Here is an 8,467-nt window from a genome sequence, read left to right as displayed (position 1 = left end):
AAAGTGAGGTGTCGCGACACTGTTGAGGATCGCTGAATGATATTAGCCTACATTGATGCTGACAGGTAAGCTGAACTTTAGGAAAAATGATTAGTAAGTGCTTCAATTTCAAGTAGCCAGATGACACAGATAAAGGATGCACGTGTCCACTTATATAGCGGGACATATAATATCTGTACATAATACACAAAAAACTAAAGAGAAACGCTGGACAATGGTTAAAAAGCGGAAGAATAAAGTGCAGGGAAAGTGAAAAGGCTACAGGAGAGAAGGGGAGATGGAGAGAGAAAAAAGAGAAGTGTAGAAAAGGGTTTTGTAATCTGGGTATAGTGGTGTTGTGCCGTCTCCATGGTGACAGGCACAAAGGCCCGTGGTTGGCCATTGATGGCTAATTGTATTCTTCACAGCTCTTTTGTTAATTGTTGTCTGCCCAGCTCCCACTTCCTGCTGGGCCACGGCACAAAGCCACGAACAGGAGGGATTAGAAATGGCACATCAGCTTCCCCAATGCACAGCCAACCTCTCTCTACCTCATTCTCTCCCTCTCTTTCATTCTCTCGCTTTCTTTCTGTTTCTCTCTCCCTCTTTCTGTCCCCACAGAGCCGCACCTCCTTTTATCTGCTCCTCACTGTGTGCACTCCCATGACCTCAGAGAGTCCTTCTTTCCTTCTTTACTTTTCATTCTTTCTTCATATGAGGTCTTCACTTCTTTACTCGCACTTATGTGATGTTGGCTTGATTCTTGCTTCTTTACCTACAACACTGTCACAGTTAGCCACACAGATACAATAAGATAACATTACTGTAGAGCATAACCACATTCATGTCTTTCAGTCATGGCAGGCTTGGCTGTTCACCATCACATGGGAAATACGGACTGATGACAACTTTTCACAATCAAAGAACAGTACAAAAAAAGCACTGCTAAAACACAAGATTCGCATATAATGGTTGAAAGATAAGTTAAGTTATATAATCTTCATCAGAGGCAGAGGAAGAAGAATGTTCTTGGAGCCAGCCACAGTGTGTCCAATATAAACTGTGATCATTTAAAACTCATTGGATTCTTAAATGCATTCTCTGGGAGATGCAAATTGCTACCTGGATTGTTTTCAGCGGCAAAGTGTTTCTCAGTGAAAGGAACCGGAGCGTTTTTGAACTAGCCTGAAGTTACAGTGAAATGGTGCGAGACTAAGATGCTGTTGTGTGTGTGTTACGTCCAAAAATGTTTGAATTTATGTGAGGCAAAGGCCAGTGCTCCTGCTACACGTTAATAAAGTCTGGTAGACTGGTAGGTGACACAGTAGAGAAACTCCACCTATCCAAAAACGTGTGTTGTAACTAATCATAAATGGTAAATGGCCTGCATTTGTATAGCGCTTTACTCAGTCCCTAAGGACCCCAAAGCACTTTACACTACATTCAGTCATTCACCCATTCACACACACATTCACACACTGGCAATGGCAAGCTACATTGTAGCCACAGCTGCCCTGGGGCGCACTGACAGAGGCATAACTATAAAAAAAGCATAATGTAATTTTAGCTTATATATCAGTAAATACTTAACTACTACACGAGTGCTTCCAGTTCATTGGAGGGAGGCGGTGCTAGCATATATCACAGGACTTTTAGGCTTTTATCTTTTATTTCAATGTGTGTTTAGGTACAAATACTGATTTGTCCTCACTCCGAAGTCATCACATACTGATGCTTGGACAGTAAGCGTCACACTGTAACCCACTGCGCACCTACTTAATGCCACCTTTCAATGTGCAGACATTGAGGGGTTCGACATGTTTCTGTCTGAAATAAACAGCATCTGCTGGTGCTGGCATGGACATGGACGTGTAACCTTTGTAACATTGTAACACTGTTAGTTTAATCTTATTCTGCTATCTTATTGCTACCTTTATATACTGCTGTTTAAAACTGCTAGTTTACTGGTAGTTTATACTGCTAGCTTACTGCTAGCGTTATATACTCCTACCTTAATCTGAAAGAATGTATTTATTAAAACTACTACCAACAAACAAAATAAACACACAAACCTCAGAGCTGAAAACTAAGACTTTCAAGCAAACGTTGAGGAGTAAATGCTGTGCCCGCTGATCAAGAATTATCCCTGCTTGATGCAGCTAACACTGCTAGCAAGAGACAAGGTAATTGCTGTTAGCTTGCAGCAATGTTTACAAGAAATCTGCTAAATTTTAAATCCAGCATTTTACCTGGATATTTGTAATGTAGTTGAGCTCCTGCTGTGTAAAACAAACCAGCCGTGTATGGTAACAGCTGAACACAGCTAACACTTCTGTTCTTCACTTTTAAACTTCCATCACTATGATTTATTCTTGTTTTTTCCGCCCTCAGTCATTGGGTTATTCTTTATGTTGTCAGTGCCGAGCGTGATTTTGTTGCAAAACCCTTACTTACCCTAAAGTTTTGTTTTTTTAAAAAAAAAGTGATCTGGATAGGAGTCAAACTCCTGTTTTTTTTTTTTCTTCATCACGCATTAAAAGAGACGCTGAAGGTGTACAGTTTCATTCAACACATGGCAAGTAGTGTTCAGTTCAGTTCAGTTCATTTTTATTTCAAACATTTCAAACATGTGCCTTCACAATCATTACAAAGTATTATTCCATTATTTGTTTGAAAAGGAGTAGGCAGAAGTATTTACTTATTTGTCCCTACCCCCTCAAGTTTTACCTCTCATTCATTTAATTGTTTGTTTTTTTTTTTAGTCTTAAAAGTGTGACTGACTAAGAGACAGTGTCTAGTGAGCTAAGAGGTAGAAAGTGTTGCAAATAGTGGATACATACAGCACCCACCAAAAGTATTTGCACTTTACTGTTAGCATACTTTTAGAGGATATTCTAAGGAGCTTAGAAAGAAAAGTGTCTGGACTTCTTTAAGTTGCTTGAAGACGTTAAACCTCTCATCCGAGAAGCTTCTTCAGTTCTAAGAGTCAAATGAGTCCCAGATTTACAGGATATTGTACATGGAGTGGGAAAAATCCCTGAAAAAAAAATATAGGAATAGTTTTACACCACACTTGTTAAGCATGACAGACTTCTTTGATCAAAAGGTGGAAATTTTAAAAATGACAAGCGGTCAAATCGAACTGAATATCGACAGTATTGATACCAATACTAAAATATTGATATAAGTAACAGATCAATGGTGGCAAAGTATCAATACTTTAAATATTTTTTTATTTATGTATTTATTTTTTTAAATAAAAAAAAAAACACAAACCTCAAACAAACACTCAGAAACAAACACTTTTGTGTCGTGTTTTTTGTTTTGACTGTCAGGTCTATTTTATTCATTGCTTGTCTGACACATTTAAAAAAAATCACAGTGTTTAAAACGTGTGATATCGGCATTTAGTGGCATTTTTGTGGCATTTATTTGGTATTGGCTCAATACCAAATTTTGCAGTATGGCACAGCGCTGAATAAAGAAAGCCTCTGTCAACAAAGATCACTCTTTGAATCAACCCAGGCTCACTCATGATCACCCCTCCCCCTTCTAATAATCTTTACTCAGTTCCGAAGACGTTTGAAAGCGCAACTTTACACGCTCTGTAATCTCATGACATTTTAAAGAGCGACCAACTAATCACTGATAACAGATTAGCTTGTAATGAAAATGACTACTAACTGCATTCTCTCTCTTTATTTATTTATTTATTTATTTATTTATTTATTTATTTATTTATTTATTTTATATGTACTTGTAAAGTTAAACGACCCAGCCGGTATCTTTGCTATTAAGTCTTGCTTATTGGATTGGTTATGGATCTAAGAGGGAGAGAAGAGGCCGTCAGTTGGTGAGGTCTCTCCAATCAATAGTCATTAACAGTGTAGTCAATGTGCGTTTCAATAGACACGGGAGCCAGTAACAGATTATCGACTCTCTCTCCCTTGATACACTCGTGTGTGTGTGTGTGTGTGTGTGTGTGTGTAAGTGTTCTCACAGCCGCCACCTGGAAATTAGTCCCTCTCCCTTTAAGTGGGAGGTGAGCTGCAGGGCGCTGGGGACGGTGAGAGTTGGAAACCCAGACAAGCAAACAGAAAGTCACCGGGAGTGAGTGAGTGAGTGAGTGAGTGAGTGTGCGCGCTCCCCGTCTCCAAAAACATTTACGCATCGCAGCAGTGTTCCGCCTGCCTCTCACTCCTCACCGTCATCTTACCACAAACAGCAGCCGGCTCTCTCCACTCCGAAGGACCGGGAGGACAAGTTCGTGCGGAGAAGCGTCTGTCCCAAACCACCGTGCTTTGCATGCGGTGAGCAATTAAAGCGGGGGAGGAAGAGGAGGAGGACGGAAGTTTATCCCCCCCTCCTGTCTCTCTGGTGGAGAGCGCAGGGCGCACCGGGACTGGTGAGTGGAAGCTTGATGGTCACTCTTCGTGGAAATATTAACCACTGTCGTTAATAAGAACTTGGGAAGGAACTTCCCAAACTCAGATCAGTCGGAATTCCACCTCATCCATCAACTTCTAACTTTCCCAACATTCCCATTTAGTCTAACTTGCACCAGCTTCTCCATTTACGCATTCTTTTGACTTTTGACTTTAATGCATAATTATGTGGAAAAATGAGCGCTGCTCTCGACCTCACTGCTCCGCTACACAATTATCGAGTGGTGTGGGAAATTATTATTATGATGATGATGATGGCGGTGGTGATGGGGATGATGTCAGTTCTGTTGGCAGATGCAAATGAGCGGATATCAGCAGGTTCACCGAGAATAGGCACAGGTGTCAACGTTTTAGCAAAGACTTCAACACCCTTCTTTTCTCCATAAAGCCCCATTTTTAGCTGATCCACTGAAGTATGGCAGTGAATAATTAGAACTTCATTAAGTTTCAGAGTGAGGAAAGTTCTCCTTGTTGTACTGTGAAATTTTGCCAGCATAGAAATATCTTTTTATAAAGCTGTGGGGTGGGAAGCAGTGGCACTGTGTTGCAGCGGTCTGGTCTGTAAAGCAGTGGAGCCCTGAGGGTCAGTGATGTCAGAGGTGACACCTTAGGCTCCTTTAAGTATGTTCAGGGGTTCTCAGCATGTTAAAAGGGTCAGGCATTAGCAAGGTGGGAAACGGTTCACAGGTCTGGGAACAGTTCAGAGGTGACATCTCAGTGCCGAGTACAAAGTGTGTGGAAGGAAGGAGTGTGAGTGTGTGTGCTCGTCTTTACAGTGGCTGGTTGCATACAAAGCTGTCCATCAGTGGGGAGTCCCTGACCTTTCTTTCTGTCAATCTCCTTTCTGTCCTCTTTCACTCTTCAGTCCCATCTTCTCACCCCCTGCTGCCCTTCATTTCTTTTTCTTTTCTTTCTTTTTTGGAGGCTAGTTTAATGCTGCATCTTCATATCCTTTAGCTTACTGCACACACACACACACACACACACACACACACACACACACACAACACACACACACAACACACACAGACACACACACACACACACCACACACACACACACAAAACACACACACTATCTTTCAATCTCTGCGGTGGACAACAGAACCAAGCAATGCAGACGTAAAGAGTCTGCTTGTCAGCAGCAATGTACTCCTGCTCTCCTCTCTCTTCTGCACACACAACACACACACACACACACACACACACACACACACACACACACACACACACACACACACACACACACACACACACAACCTCGAGGACTGGTTTTTCACCCTTCACCTCCACCCCCTCCCTATCCCTCCACCGGCCCCACCTTCTCTTTTGGAGCTTTGTCTTCCCAGGTGAACGGGTTCATGCTGGGGGAAAGGTGACCTGCACCTTCACTCGTGCTTTGTTCGCTGGCCCGAGCACTGTCGTGTCTCATGCCACAGCCTCGTCATATATTGCTTTCTAATTAGCAAACAGGTGTCTGCTAAGTTCATGTGCTAGCACTGCTCAAAGTAGTTACCACTGTTTTATAATAAGAATAAAGTTATAGGGGTGGAGTGAAGTTTACATTTGTTTCCTTTCTGTTTACTAGAAATTTCCACCTACATGGCAAACCACAAATGAAAGGTAACGTTATAAAGAATCAGGAACAAACTGATGTAATCAGAGTTTGGTTGTTCAAGCTGACTGTGAAAGGGAGAACATTAGCTGCTTCTAATACCTGACAGTTTGTTACTTTGCGCTCTCATGCTTGGCAGTTTTGGATCCTTGTTAGGCCAGAAAAGCGATGTCAGCCTTGGACTCCTGGGTTTTTTAATGGGCGTGTTATCGACCAACTAATGAATCAGTTAATTGTGAAAGCAACTGTAGCCACAGTTTGGGCTCATTTATCAATATTGTACCATAAATGGAGCTAAGCATCAGATGTTCTCTAAAACGTTGTTGTTGTCATTGTTGCACTTGCTGCTGTCCTGCAGGTGTTTGTGAAAGATTGGGCATGTCATGATTGAAAAGAGATGTCAGTAGGTTTTTGTGGGTTTAATTTATACTGGGCACAGTAAAGAAGATTAAAGTTTATGAATTCACATCCACACTTGGTCTTCCTGTGAAGCGTGATAACAAATTGTTGTAAGCAGGCGTGTTTACAATAAATCTACTGTTAGTGGGTCATTGTTTGTACCAATTTTTTAGACTTGAAATTTGTGCGCTCCAGTCCAGTGTGTGTGTGTGTGTGTGTGTGTGTGTGTGTGTGTGTGTGTGTGTGTGTGTGTGTGTGTGGTGTGTGATGTGTGTGTCACACCACTTCCTATGCATTGGATGTCTCCATCAGGGCAGCAGAGCAGACTAAGTTTTTTCCTCATCTTTCCTCCTGACCTCTTGTATCCTCTGGACATTGTTCTCTGAATCCTATTGAACCAGGAGTCCACAGATAAACAGCACAATGGAGAATAATGGTGTGTCTGTGTGTGTGTGTGCGTGTGTTCCTCAGCCTGTCCTTTAGCGCAGTGTGAGGCCAAGCCAATCACGCAGAACAATGCTGGGTTTGGGGAAGCTTGTGATCTCTTTAAAAAACCCCACCATCACTGCATTTTCTCTTTTGGAAGAATCGCAACAAGCATGAGCGCTACATACATCACTACATCACTCTGCCGCTTGAGCGACAGTATAAGCATGTTGTCTGTCCGACTCTTCAGACGGGTCGGCATAAGGACTTCACTTATATTGTGCAGCAACCTAAAAATTAAATATACGGTGACCGAGTCATATCATTGTATCATATCAGCTCACTGTGCTTTAAATTTTTGCTGTTAATCCATCTTCCTGAGGGTTAAACCTCCAAACTGAACAAATTAAATTAGTTTTCATGTGCAAAGAATTTGGACAATGAGATTTAAAAATGAATAACATAGTGTAGTATAGTCGACAGTCGATCAGCTGAATCATTATTTAACCCAGGAGTCTTGAACCTGCAGCTGGTCCTGAATGTGGCTGTTTTGTCCATCTCTAGATAAAAAGTAGAAATGAATATTTTAAAAAAAAAAAATTATTCCTTTAACCCTCTCAAGGCAGGCGTTGCCGATTTGCAACAGTTAAAAACTAACAACCTGATTACCCCACATACATATTTTATGAGTTTTTTTACTCAGAAGTACCACTGCAGGACTTAGTTGTGCATTAGCAACAAAAAGTTTAATTTGAGCCTGAGAGGGTTAAGTGGTTCTTTACATTCTTCATCACATTAAAAAAATATTGTGTCATAGCACAGAACAACAGTCCCTCGAGGTGTGTGATACTTTAAACTGTGTACAATATATTAAAGATAATCAGATTCAAAGCGCCCTGCAGAGGATGTAGTTACAGACAAACATTTTAGAACTGTTGTAGAAGTTTTGCAGTGTTTAGTACTGCTGCCTCACATCAAGAAAGTCTTGGGTTCAACTCCAGCAGGCAGATGGACCCTTCTGTGTAGAGTTTGCATGTTCTCCCTGTACCTGCATGGGTACTCTGCCTTCTCCCCTTTTCTGGAACTTGGTTGTCCGTTTGTTAGCCCTGCGTTAGCCTGGTCACTTGTTCAAGGTGTAACTTGCCTCTTCCTCTAAGACCTCAGTTGGAAGAAAATGGATGGATAGACTCTCGCTTTTACATGTTTCTATTAATTAGTAATGAGCAGTCATACACAATTCCAACTCAGACAACTTAGCGATAGCCAGTTTAGTAGTGCCTAAGTCCTTTTCATTCTTTTTATTTTATTTATTCCATAAGCTGCTGTGAAAAAGATTGGCGTTGAAAGAGTTTTGTTTTACAAAAATGCAAAATGACAATAAAGAATTTGTTTACTTTGGCAAATAAACCTGAAAAAGTAAACAGTTAAAACATTTTTTTCATAAACAGTATTATTCAAAATATTCCTCCAGCCTGCTGTACTATTGTTATATGTGGTAAAAGATTTAAATTATTCACACCTATTAGTAATGTTGAAAGGGTTTTTTTTTTATGTGGGCAGCAGGTTCATAATAAGGCCCAATCATGTTTGAGATTTCTTTTGGT

The 8,467-nt window shown here is 41.0% G+C and overlaps 1 protein-coding gene across 1 annotated transcript in view; it reads left to right on the top strand.

Moving 5' to 3' along the window:
• The first annotated feature begins 4,031 nt into the window (after positions 1-4,031).
• The window catches only part of LOC102312749 (SRY-box transcription factor 13), a 47,563-nt gene continuing 43,127 nt past the window's right edge, over positions 4,032-8,467 (top strand). The window contains exon 1 of the mRNA XM_005933484.2: positions 4,032-4,384. The gene's annotated coding sequence lies outside the window, so the exon portion shown is untranslated. The remainder of the gene's footprint in view (positions 4,385-8,467) is intronic.

Source organism: Haplochromis burtoni, unplaced genomic scaffold (assembly GCF_018398535.1).
Source record: "Haplochromis burtoni strain Fernald_Lab_line unplaced genomic scaffold, NCSU_Asbu1 Contig_97, whole genome shotgun sequence".
Taxonomy (NCBI): Eukaryota; Metazoa; Chordata; class Actinopteri; order Cichliformes; family Cichlidae; genus Haplochromis; species Haplochromis burtoni.
This window is presented reverse-complemented; position numbering and strand designations above follow the sequence as displayed.